The following is a 23,095-nucleotide window of genomic DNA, read 5'->3' as shown; positions in this document are numbered from 1 at the left end:
TGAAGATTCTTGCAGTAAAGCTAAAACACACAGTTTCCGTCTCATCGAGACTGCCAACGCAAGACGGTATCGATGTCGCTCTGGCAACAAATGTACAGCAAACATTGCACCACCGCCAAACGCGGAACGCACTTACTCATTGTCAGTCTCGTTGATCTTTGTCTCTCTCTCTCTCTCTCTCTCTCGCTCTCTCTCTCTCTCTCTCTCTCTCTCTCTCTCTCTCTCTTAGTTCGTATACGTGCACATACATAGGCACGTATACAGCTATACGGATATAACGATCTTCTATAGGGAGAGGACCGTACGAGGTTGTGCCAAAAGTGCATTGACCCAGCAGTATGCAATGCCATCCCGCGCGAGCACTAATATTTTGCTACGACGCCGAATATCGTTCTATAAAGCTCTCGCAGAGGTTCATTCGCAATAACATCGCAAAACGCTGACGTCGACGAAATAAAATACCATATAACGTATAACGTTGAGTCTAACGAAACGCGTGTCCGACACGCACGGTAGATATGTGTAATCCGCGACGGGCGGATCCGAAAGCTTTCTCGTACTAGATCGAGTGCATGCTGCACTTGGCTCCGTATTCACCGACCGATGTGAATTCTAACTCGGATTAATCGCGTTTTATTTTGTATACGTACAGGGGACACAATACTGTGATCTAGAAAAAAGTCACTGACTGCAGATTAACCTAAATTGATGTAACTGCGCACGTAATAATTTTCGAAACTATAAACCAAGCGAGAAACGTAAATGTAATCATATTAATCATCTCGCGATGATATAATTTTTTTCTCTCAAAAATTTAAAAAAATTCTATTGTGAAAAGTTTTTACAAGCAAAATACAAAAATTTTGTTTGATAACTATTTGAATTCCTGAGTTTTACATGTGTTTTTCGATATGTTGATCGATTTCTGGCATTCACTGGAAAAATGACTTACCTCTGTTTGCTTTAGAAAAATAATCCTACTTCTATCAGAAATGAAGGGACCCCATCGGTAACAAATATTTTTCAGTTCCTACAAAATATTTGCGTCAAATTATTATTATTATATAAATCGTGCTTTATACAAAAAAATCAAAAGTTATAATACAACATCAACTTTCCACGATTAAACACCGCATAATTTGAGAGTAAAGTAAATGCATAAATTCGTTGTAATGCATTTAATTATGATGACACGTTCGCTATTTGATATCTAAATGAAAGCTTAATCAAAATCAATATCATCAGCAAAACGAAAGAAAATTTAATCAAAATTTTATTTGTAAGCGCAGCTTTTCATTAAATAACATATAATTAAAGTAATAAACATAGGGAAATCTATACTTAATAACTACTATATAACTATAATTATTTCAATATAATCGCACAACAACAAATATGCAAAGTTGTAATAATAATTATAAAGCAATCGATGATTATCGGAGGGTATTAATTATCAAAACATGATCGAACTGTTGTAATAAATCACAATGCAGTGTCTCGCAACACGATTTGAAAAAGGAATAAGCGCAACGTTGGCATTATATCGTCATGTACACGTAACGTAATTCAAAGTTTACTTCTACCCTCGACCGCACGAAGTAGACGTTAGTCTGTGCTTCTCCACAGTAATTACTTCCTCTTACGGGATTAATGGAATTGTGTACATAGACTGTGATTGTACTCCGTCTTTTACTATTAAGCAGAAAGATACTACGCAAATGACAGCGGGTAAAAGGTTATTAGTATGTTATAAATCTTTCGACGACATATAATCAGTATAACAAAGTACTAGAAAAAATACTTTTGTGAATTCTTGCTACAAAAGACTGAATTTGTTTTTAATTATCAGATTCGATACTTATGAATTAACTATTATCAATTATATGTATATAATAGGATATGTAAAACAGATTTTTAACTAATAAAATATTTATAACGAAATAGAATTAATTAATATTCCTTTACTTAAATATTGAAATCTAAAATATCAAAATGCAATCCAAAAAATTTGTAATTGTCGATATTAATGTTAATTGAGACTATACAGATCTATTCATCGAGCTAAAGTATATTCTGATGAAGAAACAGAAGCTCACTAAGGATTCGAGCAACTTGTTTCGAAATATTTCGTAGTTTAATTTCTATAAATTAGGGAATAGAAGGTACGAGGATGCACTCCGATTTCTCCAACTTTTTCGATTTCTTCGATCACCTTGCTATGTAAGGGATTCTATTAAAATTATTTTTTGCCAGGTTCTTGCGAAAACAAACAGTTTTTCTTGCACATATTTACTCAATGTAATGCAATTTTAATCAAATTATATTTGAATATGACCTATCAAATGTAAAGTAATTTGAATTCTGACTAAGTCTGTGCGGTACGATAAAAAGATTTATTGCGGAATAGTGATTTGATCTACACACACCGCAGCGTGCATCGATTAATTGGCATCTCACTCATTGTCGTATTGGAAATTAATCATGTTTCATGTACGATTAATAACTGATTCAGATAACCACAATATTTGCAAGAAATTTGTTGAAATTGATAGATGTAATTTTTTTTATTAATAGTAATTTTATTTTGACGTGTTACATAAATTTCTATTTCCAGATTATATACAAGTATGTACCAACTTGTTTTAATTATCGATCCAATAGTAAATCAGAGCGAGGGTATTTATTATGCACTGCGAGAAAAGAAACACGAAAAAATACTAAATTCTAATAAATATTTGTTTGAATAGTTTTAATTATTGAATAGTTTATTTACTAAACGTAAATTAATATATATTTATTTGAAATCCGTTAATTTGATTTATAAGTATCATTTTTTTCATTGAGTAAATATTTATTTATTACAAGTAAATGTTTACTTAGCACTATTCAAAGAAATATGTATTAGGATTCGATACATTTTTTTTCAATATAGAAAAAAGTTAACAGTTTTATGTAGCCAAACTATGTAGGCGAAACAAAATTTCGGGCAGTTACGGATGTAATATCTTAACGTGATGTATTCAGGAAAAAAAATCGATAAAAAATATGCTTTATTTTTATTTAAAAAAAATTACTTGAATACATAGAAAGAATTTCTACGGCAGTTAAATTTTAAATTTTAATTTTTAAATTTTTGAACGTTATTTCTTTGATTTAAACAATATTTTTTTAAATCAAATTAAAAAATTTATTTAATTTAAAGAAATTATGTACAAATCAAAGAATTTTTTTCTTTAACCGTATAGCAAAGAAACATTTCTTTGAATTGAAGAAACTTTTCTCTGGGTGAACAAAATATTTATTTATATTAAGAGATTAAAAATTCTTACTGTCCCATTAATAATTTATTTTATACCGTGCAGCATTTTAAAATGTTGCGTTGCGTCGTCCTGCATCACTGAGATCGATTTTTTGAAATTCATAGCAGCCGAGTTAATCGCGCCGACATCTGCGGAGCGCGATTTGCATTTGTATAAAAGTGCGCTTTTTCTCGGAATCTACAATGTTGGACTTATCAAGTGCTGCCGTAAAAAGGACGATATATTGTTGGAGCTTTCGTATCCTAGCTGTTGTATTAACTGACGGAAAAACACGGCGCCATGGGAACGATATAAGGACACGATGGTGAAAGGAAATGAGCATGCTTTCTTGGAACGGAAAATTTCAACTCGATAGAGCACGTACGTAGCTTCTCCACGCGAGATTCGCGATATCTTTCCGAAGTAGTATTCTTGTGCTTTGACGCACCTTTCCGGGCGTTGGCGAATAAATCGTGTATCACGAGGACCATCCTTTCAATCCATTATTCGTTCTCATGGACGCTAGCGAGAACAGTAAAAGATTTTACCGAGCAATTTCGTGCATTTTATTCGCAAATATCTCACATTAACCAATTTCAAAGGGAACAATTTAATAGCGACAAAAAAATATAATATATACGCTTTGAATTAACTTTGCGTGCAACTTAAAATTTAAATCTCTGTCTTCAATCTGAGTCTTTTTTAGCACAAGCGAAATTTCACTCTCAAATTCATCCGAAATAAAAGAAGGCGGAATTCGATTCTCTTCTTCCTAAAATATCTTGTTGAAATACTGTTTGATAGTGTAATTAGAAATGTTGAAGAATAACTTTCTGAACATTTCTATATTTTCTTGAAAATATTCTATGTATAATATTCTAGAAAAAACGAATTGCGGACAGAGATAAAAATATAATTGCAAACGAAAAGTTAAGAATACTAATTATACGTTTTTTCACTTTGACCGTCTTGAAAATACAATAGTTAATTAAAAATAACGTTTACAAAGATATACAATTTTTTATGCGCAGGATAATTAAAATATTTATTAAAACATAAATTTTATTACGAATGAGCATATTGTTGAACACATTCTTTGGCGAAAAGAGGATTTTTTAATCTTCAATAGTTTACAGCATTTACTGAATCGTTATAAGCTATAAAGTATCTCGCAAACAAAAATTCCTTTCTTGAAAATTATTTTATGGCGCACAGGTGCATATAACAATTCTTTATCATCTACTCTCAATGAATTTCACTCATTATGAGTCCAGTATCATATTATGTCACCGAGAGAGTGATATATCATGTTATAATAAGCGTACCGCGTTCTCATATTCAATTTTAATTTCCAATCCATAGAAGGTCGCACAATTTTCTACTCGTTGAAATTACTTTAATTAGTACTTCCAATGATTTGCTCTCGCGTATCTTCTTTATTTATATGACAAAATATAATCTACGTGACAAAAGATGCAACGTTTGTTCATTCTTGATTGTATACTCGTTAATTAAAACTGTAAAGGTACATGATAACAGTATTCTATAAAAAAAAAAACAGAACGTGATTGGTTACTTCTGTAGCTTTTGCTGAATACGAATTCGACCTCCAAATTGCTCTATCACGTCACAATTTTGACAATTTTTTGCAGTTAAAGCAAAAAAAAATTATTTTTACATACTTTGTTATGTTATAACTACAATATATATGAGACGTGCTGGAAAAGTTCTATTACAATTATATACAAGTATATTGCTGAGGCTTTTAGCTCTTAAACAAATTTTTTTAATACTGACTATAATTAATAAGATATTCATGGTCAAATATGAAGTTTTTTTTAAGAAAAAGCTGTGAATTAAGTCATTGATAATTTATTGTACTAATTAAAGAAAAGTAATTGTTTGTCGAATAATGTATATTTCTTCTTAAATCAAAGGTGAATGAGAGATGCACCATATTACGAAGAATGTACATACAACTCACGTGAATGTAATAAAATATTATTTTCTTGAATAGTAATATAAGAAAATATGTTCTTATTTCATTTTTGTGAGAAGTTTGAAATTACTTCTCGCGATTGTGAAAGACAATTTTTGTCATGAGATGAAGTAACTTTATTCTCTAAAGAGGCCGAGAACCACTGAGTCTTTTAAAGCGTTATTTCAATTATAATCTTATATACCAAACCGCTTTATAATTTGAAATCTACTTTATGCAATCCATAATTGTGTGTCCCATATATTTAAAATGATTGATTTAATTTTTTAAAAGACACAATTTTAAATTTGCAATTTCTTGTATAATAAATTTAATATTGGTTTTTCTTTCGAGAGTTTAATCAATAGATTTAATACATGATAAGTTTCATAATGATAATAATATTGTTACGAAATCAGAAATAATGTATTAATATTTAAAGGGTTAGTCCACCTTGGAGACCTCAAAATTGACCCTAAACTAAGACCCTAAATTATCAATTTAAGCAAAAAAAATTTTTCAATTGTTTTTAAATTTCAGAATGGACTAACAATATCAGCTTTAATGTTTTTATATTGTAAAAAATTGCACAGATAATCGTACCGATAATCATACATATATAATTACTTACATAATTTCAGTATGTTCAGATATATTTCAGATATATCAAGATCATTTGATTAATATTTGAATCCGTGTATAATTTGTAAACGTATATTGTTATCGCGACGTTACAATAAAATTAACGTAATTTAATGTAATCTTAGTATATAAATTAAGTGCAATTTTGTAAGTTAAAAAATAATAAGTTATAAACCTCAACTTTTATATGATAATTCTTATTTACCTCAAAAAAGTGTTACGTATGCGTGCATTTAAATTAAAAGCAACAGGCGGAAATAAAAAAGAAAAATAGTGGATGAAAAGATCGACCACGAAACACGAAGAAAATAATTTGAATCGTACGTTGTGATTTATGAACCGTTATACAGTCACGAGAGAAGCAATGTCAGATTTACTATATAAAAGCGATATTTCTCGGAGATGCTACGTCTCGAAATCGAAGCAATGAATTTCCTAAGAAATAACCTTCGATATTCTGAAATATCGTCTTCGACGACGCTATTTTCCTTGGAACTTTCAATCATGTAAACGAACTCTATGTTAGATATTGCCATTGTCAGTGCAACGCCGAGTAAGAGTACTTTGCATTGAATAAGAGAATCTAAATACTCAAATGAAAAGCATAATAGCAGAAAATAATTTTGTACAATGTGCCAGAGATTTACATTGAATCTCTGTGTTTGTGTATTCAGAATGATTAACTGTTTTATACATCAAGAGTTAATTAAATATTATAATTTGCTCTTGATTGAATTACACATGCATATAAAATTTTCATTATATATCTATTAGAATATTGTAATATTAAAAAGACAGATGAGATTATCTTTTGTGATTCAGATTTTATTGACAAATTTCCGAGTGTCTATAATCTATAATCTAAAGTGGTATTGTAGTAATCTAGGGCGTGAAGATCGAGGTGCGGATTACATGATGCTAGCAGTCTTCCTCCAAGGAGAGAAATTTATTACGACATGGTCGTATTCCGTCCGCAATGCTAAGCCCGATCGAGGCTCAACGTGACGTTGAAAATTTAAAGCATCTGTTTCACTTGTCAGTTTTTACAGTTAATCTTCCTAACACAGCGGCAATAGCTGCAGCATTTCTCGTCTTTGTAAATGTTTTATTGGCTCCTTTTATCCCATCGTTCTGCGCAAAATGTCCCCGTGGACATTGTCGTTTATCAAGAGAAGTACTTTAAAAAAAAGAATGCTTATCCGCATGCTTGTTGTGGCTCTCTTTATAAATGTCTCCTTTCTATTATCGATTTAGCCTGTTATAATGAAACAAACAATGAAGATAATTGCGCATCCGCCGTTATTATTGAATGTGCTAGTCGGAATGTCGCGAAAATTGCATCGCGTAATCGTTCAGCAGCTAATCAAAACAAGATGGAAATTGCTCGTTTCATATGAGAAATTGCTTCGATACTCGCACCACTCAAAAGATGGGAAATCGATTTGCACCTCCCACGTTTTTTTCAATGAGAGTCTGCGTGAAAAACGCGATGAATTAGATGGATACTTAGCAAAAGTCGCTATCGATCTCATGAAACGCTAATATAGTCACATAAAAAAGCATCATTAAAACGCTTCTGAAAAGAACGATCGCGAATGAAAAATTTAGGGCAATATTAGATAGTATAATTGAATTGCTTCATATAATGGATTGGCATATATAAATGTTACATGCACTACATAAAGTATATTATCAGTATGACAGAATTTATCAACAAAAAAACTCGATGTTATTAGAATTTAGATGCAACTGAGAATATGGAATATAGAATTTATCTAACAGTCATATAACGAGAGCATAAAGGGATACCTTTGATAAATAAATTAAAGTTAAATTAACTTTTAATTTACTTAAAGTTAATTGTTGTACTCTGTACAACCGTATAATACAACCACAGCCTTTTTCATGGAATTAAAGCACGTCCAACCGTTGAATATATCTTGTAGCTATCAAAGCAATACCTAGAACAATGTTTGTTTTCTATTTATTATTAATTTGGATATAATGGCTGTTTGTTGTTATTAGGCAATTATTTTACTACTTCTATCGTAATGGATGAGAAATATAATACCATAATGTTGAACTGTTCAATACATGATTAAAAATTTTAATCTTATTTAGAAGTTTGCAAGGCTGATAAGTTTTATTACTTATACAATGCAATCTCGTGAATATTTTAACTTTGAGATTAATTGACGAAAAGAGATGCGCATGCGCGCGCAATGTTCAGACTTGATATATTCTATCTAACGAGCGTGGAATAACATAAAAGGAGCGAGAGCGCGTACATCGACGCGGTGATTAATTTTCCATAGAATTGCTTGTCTTTGAAATTGGCCTCGACGCCATCGCTCTGCTCTCCTTTTCCCCGCGAATAACAGCCAGCCTCAAAGCCCCCTTCAGGACTTATTATCCGATCGCAGACCAGCAAAATGTTTGTGGTTCTGTTGGAAAACCGTGCCAAATCTGCACCATCCTCTATTTCATGTATCCAAATATACCTATATATTTATATACATATAGCGGATACATTTTACTTATATATAATATAAAATATATAGATTCTTCTCCCTCCTACATCTTTCAAAAGTGGAATATCATAAAATATAAGATTTTTTAATAATTTTTAACAAGCGGCGTCGTATGATCAAAGGCTAAATTCATTACCGGCAAGTTGACAAGTAAAAAAAGGAACGCGTTATTTTTTTCGATATGATAATGATCTTTTTTTATAACGATGGCAGTAATGTTATTATATTTTTAAAATAACAGTAACGAAACTTCATTGTTACTTTTATCGTTACTTTAATTTTTTATTATCTTTATATCTATTCAATAGATAATTTTCGCATAATTTTTGATAGAAATCTTTTATTTTAAATAGAAATTTAAATATTGAAAAATATTTTATATTTTATATCTTGGGCTACATTCTAATAATCACTGCTAATATCGAAATTTTGTAAAATTATATATATGTAACACGAACTATATATAAATTTTCAATATTGGCAACGAATATTGGAATACTCTTTCAATAACGCTTGTTTAAAAATAACGTTTAATAAAAATTTTTAATAAAATTTGCGAATTACAATTTAAATTTCTACACATATGTATTAAAAAATAAAAATATTAATAGAAAAATTATAGATTTATTATAGATATTAGAACTACACTAAAACCTCGTAATAATGCATATCTGAACGATATATAACAAGGTTGCTCCTTCACTCCAAAACAATGAAATATAAGATTTTAGTGGCTACTGTTCACTCATGCTACTCATAACACGAAAGGGATTTTTCGCGCTATTTCGAGATTCGCTATTACGAAGTTCCAGTGTATATAAAGGAAAGCTTGCTAAAGACTAGCTTAAAATTTCAAATTTTAATATTGATTGTTACAAAGATACCAGAAGGTTTGCGTATTATCATCGTGTTTTTATTCGTTGCTAATGCCAACGTTTCGTAAACCTTGCCGTTCACTTCATCAGGGCGAGAAGCACACTGATACTGAATTGATTGTTACAATTATTCATTATTGAATGTAATTTTTAAATCTATAATATCTTTAACATTACAAAAATCATTACTCTCATAAACAACACAATATCGTATTACTTTTTTTTAAATTAATAACGATAATAGTAACCAATTTACTTTTTATTTTCAACCTTAATTAATGGATTGTAAATTTTCCTAATATGTTTTGATAGTAAATTTATATAAAGTATACACTAATGCCGAAGAGAAATCAAGATAATTTTTGGTATATTCTATTATTTATCATTAGATGATGGATATAATATATTCTATATAGCTATACATAATCTAGTAGTACACCTACATAACTAAATTATATTCATTATTTATTGAAAAAATAAAGGTTTGATCAAAAATTTTCCTGATTACTTTTCAACATTGATGTATAATTATCAAAATGTTCCGAAAACAATGTAATAATAAACTTAGCTTTTTGTAGCATAACACTTCTTGTTAAAATATTATTTTATAAAATAATTCCGTAAAAATCTTATATCTTCCGATGTTCTTTTTTTAAAAGATACAAGAGAGAAGAATATCAATTTGACTTAATGTTCTTTTGAATTTTAAACTAAAAGGTTATATCGTAGATTGCACGTAGATCTCGAAAAAGAGCTAGAATTGACAAATTATTCAATCTCCCTTTTCTCTCACAATTAGTGATAAAATTAACTATATTAATTAAAGTGATTGGCTCATCCGGAAGAAAATTGATGTTCCAGACGACAGACATATCTATCGGTTACTCTGCGGTATAGTCGGTTTTTCGATATCGTATTGAGCCTTATCAATCGAATCTCATTGGATTGTTTTAGTTACAAGCGGAGAACGCGCGCGCGTATGTAGGAATCTTTCATGTCCAGTCCTCTCAGTCGAGAGCGAAATTGGATTGTAGCGAACTCGAATATCACGTGGTTGGAAGCCTTTGAAAGGATTCCGCTCTGAACGATCGATGTGACTCCCTTCGCTTCTACGTATGGACCATATACGAAAGAATCACTAGCAATCAGTGCAGTTGTATAAAAAGTCAAAAACTTTTGCACGCGGTTGATACTATCATAGTACACGATGAAAAGAAAAACCATTCCTTTTCTACACATTAAAGACATTCACGTATGTTGCAATTACTTATTAAAAATTTATATATAATTACTTCGACTTACGAAATTTATATATAATTTATATAGAATTTTTTTGGTATCACAAGAAATTTAAAAACGAATAATTGACAATTTTATTATAATTCAATTGAAATATGAAATGAATAGAATATATTTCAATTGAATTATAATAAAATATAGAATTTTTATAATTAATTGAATTAAAAACCAATTAGTAATAAAATTAAATAGAGGACTTCATCTGTGAATTCTTCTTTCTATTTTTAATGTCGAATTTTATTAAATTTTGTTAAATGGCGTATTGCCCCTAGATAGATTTTTTCGCATACTAAATAAAATCAAACAGAATTTAATTGCATACTAAAGTACAAATTAAGGATCAATTACCGTATTGATTTCTATCCAAAGTTCTGGAAAAAAATCGAAAATTGTTAATGCATCTTGTTCGTTATATGCCATGATAAAATAATTATGAAACATATTTTGATAATAACAGTAAAAGAAAATTTGCTATAAAGTAATTATTTTATTTTTGTTTATTTTATTATTGTGTAGTATTATCTTACTGAACTTTCATTATAATTTTCAATATTTAATATTTTGTAAATTGAAATCTAAATTTAACATAAGTCTAAGGTTAATATAATTTATGTAATTCGTTTTTTATTTATAAATAATACATTTGATACAAATAAGTTCACATAGTTCTGTGATACTGTTTCCTTCCGCTTCCATGAGCTGTGAATATCTAAAGGTGCTTTATATGAAATACACAAAAACCAATTTACATGGTACATAAATATCGAGTAAATTTATCCATTCTTCCATGAAGAAATTTTAATTATTGTTTATCGACGCGTAAGAATTCGATACGCAAGTCTAAAACAAGATCAACCAATAATCTTGAATTTTTCAACATTACAATAAAAAAGCAATTCAAGAAAAAAATAATAGTATAATAATTCTGAAATATTACTGACATATCCCTTTAGTGCATAATAAAATAATTTATGATTTTAATGCTTTGGAAAAGACCGCGTCTATTAAATATGCATAAAATGAGCAGGACATTATGATAGCCATTTGCTAGCAATGAGGACAATCTGATAAATAGATCGCACATATGTCATTTAATATTACTTTATTAATAAACTAACGCGTACAATATTTCTAAAAATATGAAGGTCTATACATCTTAACTAATCTAATTAAAATTTTTGAATCTGAAATCTATTCCACGCATATCGCCTCAGTAAACAAATGAAAAATTAAATGAAAAACTATTTAATTTTTAAAGTCTCGCAAATGCAAATTTAATCTTTGGAAATAATTTATTTCATAGCATGGATTATCTAAACTGCCATAGATAAAACTCCATATTCAGTATTAAAAAATAATAAGGACGTACAATTAAGTTCTGTTTCGATGTTTTAGATTTATTCAAAATTACATGAATATTTGCTTTCACGGTAGGAAAATCGATACATATACATTCATTTTATGGAAAGCGTGTAACATATTGTGGCTTGTAGAGATCAAATTTTGGTTATAAAACTGCGACTTACTAACAAATTGTAAGGAAGGTAAACGTTGTTAAAACAATGCAAACTTTAAGAACTCGCACTAACGACGCACAACATATTATATCACACTTTAATTCCCCTTCAACAGCCCCACATAACGATGGTAGCTTCCATTAGAAGCTGCAGTGCACCTTTGTTTTCTGAGATCCTTGCAGATTCCTGCAAGAACGATGTATTTCAGAAAGGGCCCGGAGAAGTGCTTCGCAAGTAGGGCTCTCGTGTTGAATAAGAAATTTCACATTAATACCGACGAAGATACGCGGTCGAGAGACAAAGGAATGAGGTGCGAAAGCTGTATAAGATGACAAACTTAATATACCGTTCGCGTAATTTTCCGAAACGTTCGAACACATATATTTTACATGAAAACCTCGTGAAAATAATGTCGCTCACGAGAGTTTATAGTCAAGACATATAGTCTGCCGTCTCATCGTGAACTCGTTACAACAAAATGGAGCAGATAAATGATAAATGTTTAAGATAAATCTCGAGAGAGTACATTTTTAAAAACATGAAAATTAATTATTGATAACAAAACAGGTCTTCCTTTAACTTAAACATAGCCAAAAAGCTTTTTTCTCTATATTAGATTTATTTCATAATTGTATCTGTCAATATATGTAGATATATAAAAATCGCATATCTCATTAACATAAACGATGCGTTGAAATTAAATTTCAGTGTAAAATACTATAACTGTCAACGGCATTGACAAGAACGAGTATTTGATAAAGAGAAAAGTACGAGTAAAAGGTGAAAATATGAACGCTTCAAATATTCGTCGAATCCCGAAACACTATACAAACAGAATTCCAAGACGAGAATGCGATTCGATCGTGCAACGTCAACATGGATTTGCTTCCTCACGGCTATTTCAGGGATGAAGCGTTGTCCCGCCAGCTTACCAAGGTGAGCATGAAAATGCATTTGAAAGTCGAAAATGTGTCGGGAGAAAGGACAATGCAAAAGCCTTCGGCAGCTGCACCGTTATACCCTCCAGTAACCGTAATAGTGAGGAAAATGGTTTCTGCGAGGTGTGAAAATCGTAATATCAGATATAGTGAGAGAAGCAATGAGAACGCTTACTGAATCGTTGGATTCATCACACTCTTAATGGAACGTCATTTACATAATTAATATGAGTGTTGATAAAATCATAATACTGACTAAAATCTAGCATAATACTTTTTCTCCATATAAATGACTTTTAGCAAAAAATGAGAAAGTCATCACCTACACGAAAAGAATAATTTTGTTGAAATATCTAAAAATTTAGCTATATACAAATCTAAAAATAACTTTGTTGCATCAAGATAATTACATAGGATCTTTTCGTTTTACGCGAGTTTATTTGAACTTCGAAGATAAAAGCAATGTAATTTTTATGCGTAATGTATTTAGAAATTATATAACACGCGATACATGCACAGAAAAGATAGTTTTGTTGATACACATTTAAAAATTTAGCTAGATCTGAAAATAAGTTTATTGATCATTAAAATAATTATATAGGATTATAGTTGCTAGAATGTTAAAACGTTTGTTGCATTGTTCATCGTACAAGATTCTTACGTAATTATTTTAATAAAAATAATTCAACAAAATTTGTTCTATATCTAGTTATATTTTTAGAGATACTTCAACAAAACCATTCTTTTCATGTACTCGTAATAATTTATGACAATTTAAATATGCAGTCATGACATTTTACATAAGAATTTACCGTTCGTTAGTTTCTAAATATATTACTCTTCTTCACTTTTATAGATCCATATACGCTAACGGATTTGTTTTTAACTAGAATGAATTAAAGAACATTTTTATTATTTGTTTAAATATACATAAAATAATATAATTACAAATAGTTTCTCCTTGTAAAAAGTTACCTTTTCGTGGTATGAATTCACGCGTAGTACACTATAAAACCTGTTTCTATCAAATTAATCCGATCATACTCGAGTAAAGCCGTTCTTTGCTCATGGCTCGACTACGAGAACGCAAAAGCCGCATGGCACGGATGGTTGGAAGTCATAACACTCGAGAGGTGCCGCCTCACAAGCCCGAAGGCGCTAAAATATCTGCCTGATATGCTCGTCAGGAATATCTCCATAAGTCACCACTATATATCTTGAAGATGAATTCTTCCAACCTGGATGTGAATGCAACTCACGCACTTCCACTAAAACAGATGGTTCTTAAAAGAAAAAAGTAAAATAGTAAGTAGAAAAGATCAATTTTATACTGACAGAATTACTTGTTATGGATACAGTAACGATTATTTGCATAATATATATCTAAGCACTTTTTATTGGGACGTTTTCCTGGAGAAAATTATATGCCTTATAATTTATTAAATATGACTTTTGATACATTAAATATTACTTTTAATATAACCTTCTTTGACTTTCATTGCATTCATAATTAAGAAGTAATGAATCCGTCATATCAGAATATATATCGTTGATTTACAAAAGTAAAATTGTAATTTTAATAAGCTAATTTGTTAATGTAATATTGTATAAACTAATTGTATAAAATTACGTTTGAAACATCAATTTTACGTCTCTTTAAACTTTGATTTCTCTATCTCTCTACAAGATGTAATTCTCTGATTAAAGCGACCTTAATCCGCCTTAGAGTGTTACGGAGATGCACTAATTCGAAAAAAAAGCAACTAAATGAGTATTTCACTGTAAATAACACTATGTAAGTAATAGTCCTTAAATACATTTATACATCCAAGGAAAAATATATCTACAGTTTAATTTTTCATTAAAATTAAATTTAATAATTCAAAAATATTTATTATTAAATATTTTATTTTATTGTTTTCACAGAATTTATTTTAAAAATTTATTTTTTAAATAATAAAATAATTGTCACGTAAATTATTATTACCATATAATTAAAGATTGTAGGCGGAGATTATAAATAACATTAAAGTTTATTTTTATCCGAATTATTTAAAAAAATTGTCTTTTATTTAGTCAAACAAAATTAATTAAAACTAAAGCTGTAACTCTCGTTTAAAATCAAGAATTCTGTATTCCTTTTCTTAGCGAAAATTTATCCTTCGTCTTATTAGTTTAAAATTACATTTCTTTGCCTCAACAGTTTCTTTCGAAAATAATTCTTCAAACCATGTTCGTAAACTTCCCCAAGTTAAGAGTCGAAGTTCTATATACCGACTATCTTCAAATCTTAATTAATTTCAAGGGCATATATTACACAGCCTGGGACTTTCTGCCGGCAAAAGTTCCTTCGACTTCAGCACTACAAGCGGGTTGTTTACGCACACGTTCTACAGAACTGTCGGTTTTCTTTAACAACGATGCTCGTTCATATAAACTTTCCGACATGCGTATAGTAAGTAGAAAAATCGGAACGAAATTCTTCTATTAAAAATACGCAATACGTATTTCTTTTTAAACAAAAATCAGTAAAGACGCTGCTTGAAATCAGAGGAATATACAAGTCTCATTTTAAAGTCTTAAATAATGCAAGAGCTCTTATTCGACCATCATTGTAAAGTTTTTCATATCTAATAGAGAATTTGATTGGACGCACTCAATGCGCACTAGTGCACATTAAAGCCGCAGTATACACAAATTAATGTAAAGAATATAAATATTATAAATAAACATAGAAATCGATTAAATTGTGAAATATTCAACAGATTTTATTGTGCTGTTAGGTAAAACATATATTTTATAATTCGATATTGTATTTGCGTTTCACTTTTACACTCAAATTAAATCAATGTACAATGGCTTTAATACATACAAATGCATCCAATCGAACTCGCCAAGTAAAATAAAGTTCATCGTTAAATAAGAAATCGACGAAATTTTTTGCCGCTCAAGGAATAGTGTTAATTCATTAATGAATGCTATTTTCAAAAGTGATGTGCCATGCGTCGGTCATTCCATTGATCGAAGAGCGATAAATAGAACTGATTTAATAGTCGCATGCATTATGTATTATCGATGGTTGTATATACAAAATCAATGCATAACGATGCATACGTATCGATGCGAGTACGATGCATCGCGTGTTCGAGCGGAATGTTCTGTGTTGTACACGTGCCCGAAAACACGCGTCGATTTGCACCAGTGAAACATTTTGACGGTCGTAATATTCCGTAAAATCTGAAAATGCTAATTGTAACGTGTTAAAATATAGATTGGCATAAATATTTCACACAATCTGACATAATAATTTGATTAATATTTCCAATATACAATTGAATTCGACGAGCGAAATAACAATCAGCAATTTTTCTAAAGCTAATAGACAATGATAAATAGGTATTTATTGAGGTACTATTAAGTTATGGATTAGTTATTTTGAACATTACGTCAAATATAACTTCATTACAAAAGCATTTATTATACATATCATAGAATATTATTGTATAATATAATACCAAAGATTTTATTTTAAAAAAATGGATATTATAATACGAAAATTTTCACCTCGATTATTTATTTACCACATTCCTCTTAAATTTTTCAATTTTTCAGTTAGTCAGAAATAGTTGTATCGATTTTATAAAACTTGCAACAGAAAAAATTACGAATTCACCAACTGACGTGCACCAAGGGAATCGATCGGGGTGCAAGGTATTGCGACTTATAGTTCGAACACGTTATGTGAGAAGACTTCAAAGGATTTATATGGACATCGCAATATCATTGAAGAGAACACTAGCCGCGGGAATACTCTACGGGCCGCAGCTCTTATTGCAAGGTGTACCACCCATGAGGGATGCAAATTAAACATAAAATGAACTGACATTCTCGACTTAAAACTGGGTCATTGAATTTATAATTCATTGCTGTGTCACGTTCTGCAGAGGCGATATTTACAGAAGGCACCACGTGCGGTCCATTTAAAAAGAAATGCCGTATACCATTGTCGCTAGTACAAAATTTATCTTGCACGTTCATTCAACATTATATTACACTTTTACTCGCGTTTTTAACATGTATTGTCCATTTTATTAAACGTCATATTGGGCATTTAGAAATAGTTCTCTTTGTATATTCTAGCTAGTCAGAACGATCATTTTACATAAAATTAAGGTATATATATATATATATATATATATATATATATATATATCATTTTGAATGTTGACTGTCACAATATTCGGAACGATAGTAGTGAATTTATATCGCTAAATATGAATAATTTGCGGATCCTTTGTCTTTTGATTTTGATTGATTTTTGATATTCACGTCTTTCATGGCTATATAGATTTTTATCTGTTATTCGTGGCTACTGGAATTGTGAACCATTGCCAATAGAATAAGGAGATTGAGTTACCATTCTACCATCTCGTCATGAAGAAGTGAGAATTTTACAACATATGTTCAGAGATGATGGCCGGAACGTTTATGCGTAACTAATTATATTATAGTTTTCGACAAACGATTTTTACTAATAACTACGTAAAAAATTCTCATTAGCCCTTATTTGTTCCTATTTTTTGACATTCTCGAGAGTTTTGATATTCTCGTGGTTACTTGTTTTATTTCATATATATATATATATATATAGGGATTATTTGAAAAAGACATCGCACTTAGGACTTATCTTTTTTGTCATATCTAACCCGTTCTAGTAAAGAAAAGAATACTGTATAAACCACTGATCGGGGTCCCTCAAAACCGGATTTTCCGCTCGAGCTTAAGTCTAAGCTTAAGGGATTTTCGATTCGCTCGTATATGTATACCGTGCTATTGTTTGAGACACGTGGACTGGTATGCGTTAAGCCTTTACTTTTAAAATGGCGGAGAATTGATGTCCTCACACAAATCGATAATCGAACTTAGTACAACTTCTCGTAACATGGTGGTCTTTTGGGAACAATAAATTCTGCGAGAGGATATGAAAAACAATGTAATAAAAGCTTTTATGATTTTAGTTTAGACAAAAATAACGCGAAAAATAAATGTGTTATAAAAATCCGAATCACAATCCAAAAATCGAACAAAAATATAACATGTAAAAATATGACTTAAAAATATAGCTATTTCATACTATAGTTTTATATTATAGTTTACAAATAAAGAATACGCGTAAACGATTGCTAAATATATAATAATTGACATAAAGTGTTTATTTCACTTCATAGTAAGTAGTCAAATTATCTCTTGCTTAACGCAAAGAGACTACAGAAAATAGATTATTCGGTCAAACTGTAATTGTGACACTTTGTTAAGTGATCTCAATTACAACGCGCAATAAACAGGAACTTCTAAACGTTTTCGCGTACATTTCCGCATTTCTTGAACAACTCTCATCACATCATCGTCAACAATAAAGACTCTATGGAATAATTGACAATAGCATACCGCACAAACTGCCATCAAAAATACGAAATATGCTTTGCGAAATATTACTTTTTATATATATAATTTTATACATATAATTATAATTTTATATATATAATTTAATGTATATAATAAAGTTATATATATATATATATAAACAATAAAAAAATTATATTAAAGTTAAATTATATTATTATAAACATATATTTTAACATTTGATATTTATACTTTAATAACCAATTCTGAAAAAAGCTAACGCTTGTAGCTATTCATGTAATTTAACGTATTACGTATCCGTACAGTAATTATCTTACACATTATCTGCCATAGATTAATGTCATATAAATGTGAAATGTTATTTAATAGCTGTCCCGCTTTATGACCATAAATGCGATTAAATCGATCACGTCAGCAAATTTTAATTCTATTACACATTATTGGATGTGTTAATTTCATCACAAGTGGATCAATTTAATCTAAAACCATAATGCATTATGATGGTGAAACAAATCGGAATATTCATGCTTCACCGAATTTCGTTCAATATCAGACTTGACTTATCTCGGAACTGTTGTTTTAAGCTTAATGTTTTTCCAATAGAACAAAAATATTTGATCTTAGTCACTTACGTGTGAAAAACGCTAAATGCTTACAAAAATATCGTTATATTAATATATAATGCAAATTTTGCCGTAAAATGTCATAAATGCATAACGTAAAATATAGCTTAAATGTATTTGAAAACTCTCAGAATTTATATTGAAAAAAGATTCATTGATTATATACAGCATATAAATCTTTATTCGTTTTTTTTTCTTAAGTTTCTATCATGGGTTTCCCAATTTTATCTCACCGCCGCATAGAAATATATATATATGTATAAAGCTTTTACGTCGCCGCCTTTCACAGAGCGTGCAAGCCAATTTATCCCAGAATAGACCATAATGTCACCCCTTTGTGCAGCAATTTTACTATTAATTTCCATTATGACACCAATAAACTCTTTTTGCAAAGGTATGTGGAGCCACTTAATTTCTGACGGCACTTCTATCGGACACCCACGTGTGACGGCTACTGCTTAATATAACGCAATAATAGACTCTTATGTACCTTTACAAAAGTTCAATGATTAAAGACAAGAGGCAAAAGCCTACGGCGACACTATCAAAGGGCGCCTCATTATCCTTTTTATGAAAAAAAAAAGGTTACATTAAAAGTCGACAGCACAGCACGCGAGAGATAAAGTTACTCTAAAGTTACATCTTTGACCATGCGTGAAATAATCAATAAAAAAATTATTAAATCTAATCAAACATCTACATATTAATAAATAATCAATATTATAAAAAATTCTGTATACAAAATTAATAGATTAATGAATTTAATTATATTTAGAATAATAGAAAATAGATTCAGGGCTTTCGTGATGACAGCTTTGTCAGAAACTGAATTTCTCGCTCGAGTGCATATCACAAGAAAGATTTACCTCCATCACATTTCAAATTAGAACTTTCATGTTACCCTTCTAACTTGCAGAATCCCAGAAGGCTTTCTGAATGTTAATCCCAGTAATCCTCAGAACTATTACAATAACAATTCGTACGTCAAGTGCTATTGTATGCTTACGTATGTTTATACAGGACTTCCACAACAAACTAGATAAACGTATAATTTTATCTGTTGTAAGCATTGTAAGCATTTTTGTTATTTTTCCCGTAGGATAATTTTTCTAAATAAAAACTCATAACTATACTTATGATCTCGAAAGTAATGAAATAAAATTGTAAAATTGTGACCTTAGAAAATTATAATTTATCACAATTATTGTCCAACAGTGACATAGTTTGGAAATACTGATCTATATAAATAATTTCGTGAAATTTAACAAATTCTTATTAAAACTATTCACCGTTATGATATACACTGTAAAAATGTTCTTAAATTTTATTAACTTTTAAGTTACACAATTTGAATTTAATTTTATGACATTAAATTTAATGTATTTATAACTAAAAAGTATATATGTGTGTACATGTACATAAAATTTCATAAATTTAATATACACGTTCATTTCATGTAAGTAACTACTGTAACTTAATTTTCAGTTAAATCATCCATTACTTTAATTTCCTTCATAACCACGAACTTCATTTACATGTAAAAAAAGCTCGTGATTACATTTCTAACAGTGTATTGTAAATTTAATATAATAATATTATGAAGTTAGAGATTAAAGCGATAATTTTTAATTATAGACTATCTTCTAATAATTTTCAAAAATGTTGAAAACTGTTTAACATTAATATAAAAAATTATGAGACATGTGGAAAATTTTATAAACTCCATGCGATAATTTAATTTGTATTATTTTTATTACATTACTTTTATAGATTCTAAAATCTAGCTAAAATGTATTTATAGATTTCCAAAATTTAATCATTTATGATAATTTAGTATTACGTGTTATAATATTATACAGCTATCACTCTCTGTCTTTATTTACTACCGTTATTTGACGTATCTGTTAGTACATCACGTTTCACGCATTTCAAAGCGACGTGAATATGTTGTAAAGGATTCTGCGGGAAACTGACATGGAATGCGGGATACGGGAGAGAAGCAATTCACAGGAAAAATAATATCTACTCTATAACATGATATAAGATCATGTGAATATTTTTTTTTTTTTTTTAGAATGCTTATGAGAGAAAAATAATTGGTATTAGTAATAATAACTACATACATTTAGTTCTATCAACAAATATATGTAATTGGCAACAAAAAATGACTATAATTATAAAAATACAAAGATAAAACTGCAATTATAGCTATTATTACCAGCATAAGCATGATTATAATTAATATAAATTACAATGATTACAATTATTTCTATGATAATAATAATAATAATAATAATTTTCGGTTGCCAATTATGTATATTTGTTGATAGATCTATATATGTAGTTACTATTACTAATATTATAGCACAAATTATAATTATAGTATGTAATTATAGTTACAAATATCAAAAATATTTTTTCAGTGTTATTATTGAATTTGATATATTATTAGATATATTCTAATTAAACGTACGGCAGCGATCTAAAAGAAATTGTTAATTTAATTGTTGATTATGTCAGAAATTCAGCAAAATTAACAATTTATGTTTCGGTCATCTTATTTAGACATACGATACGTTAGATGCAACATTTAGTTCTGAGCATCATTTCCTTACCGATATTTATATGTACATCGTTTGTTCGTCTCAGCGCTAAATCTCCGCCTCGGTTAATTCTCGTTTGTCCGTCTCGGCCTACTCTGTCTCTCAAACCCAGCTCCATGCTAATGCAGGCTGCAATTTGTATAATTTCGAAATGGGTTAAGCACGCGTCGGAGCATCCGAGGTCGATAACTTTTTCTACCTTCACGATAGAACGTCGTTATCTGCACGTGCTCTTCCGCAACGATGCTCGTTCCAAAGCATAGTACTTACTTTACATTTTAATGTCTCTGGAGTCACGTCGACATCTCGAAGTGTTACTAATTTCATGGCCTTTAACTGTAAACTCGCCGATCACGCTTCCTACCCACATATGTCGAGTGAAACTTCTATGACGCACGTATTTTGATCGCTACTTTTACAGAAAGATTATAACGATCGCAAATTTTGTAGTATATTTATAATAATAATTGAATATATGATAACTAAATTGTAACCAGACAACCAATTCCAATCGAGTGATTTTGAATGGTAATGGCAATCATGAAGCACATAGCATTAACGCCGTTAATCGTGATTGCTGAAGCGTTAAGACGTTGCGATAATCAATGCTGTATATAGTGTAATATAGTTAACTGTTATCTCCCTTAGTATATAAAAGAGAAAATAAATGGTGTCTCCCTAGAATATTGTATAATTTCAGAAACAAAATTTTACTAACGATTCTGCACTCTTATTAAAAACATAACATTCCCATAGAAAAATAGAACAAAAACTGAAAACAAACTTTTTAATTTTTAATCTCTACATCTCGAAATTAATTCGGGAAAGAAACGTTATCTGTTAATTACCTAAATTCGAAGTATCAATATAACAATTCCATATAATTTTCATCATTTTCCATTTTAAAATTTTAACGAAGCTATAGGAAAAAATATCTACAAGATTTTTATTTTGATTGACATTAACTTTAAAAAGTCTTTACTATATCAATTAAGAAATTGAAACCTATTATCAATATATATATTAGTAATTATACAGTTGTCGAATCGTTATTAACGAGCTCGGAAGACAAGCAAGTGCACATAGTATTTTGTACTGTCGTACTTGCGAGATCTCCTCCGTCGTGCAAGAAGTTTCAACCGACGGGAGCTATAAGTACCACCAAGTGCAATAATTATCATTGTTACAGTCCGTTTCTGTGCGCCCATAAAAACTTTATGCATACGTAGCAAAATTTAACTGCGAGTGCTACTAATTAGCGGCGTTAAATGCAACGGATGCTTACAAACGCAAACAGCGTTTCCATCGTAATACTTCAAGTTATCTTTGAACAACGCTCGTTGAACATAATATAAATATAAATATA

General features: G+C 29.8%; 1 protein-coding gene across 15 annotated transcripts in view; it reads left to right on the top strand.

Moving 5' to 3' along the window:
• The window catches only part of nrm (neuromusculin), a 174,274-nt gene that overhangs the window by 74,850 nt on the left and 76,329 nt on the right, over positions 1-23,095 (top strand). The gene's annotated exons all lie outside the window — the stretch shown is intronic.

The sequence above is a fragment of the Acromyrmex echinatior genome, chromosome 14, assembly GCF_024713525.1.
Source record: "Acromyrmex echinatior isolate Ae372 chromosome 14, ASM2471352v2, whole genome shotgun sequence".
In the NCBI taxonomy this organism is placed as follows: Eukaryota; Metazoa; Arthropoda; class Insecta; order Hymenoptera; family Formicidae; genus Acromyrmex; species Acromyrmex echinatior.
The sequence above is the reverse complement of the archived record's forward strand: the minus strand, read 5'-3'. Positions and strand labels throughout refer to the sequence as shown.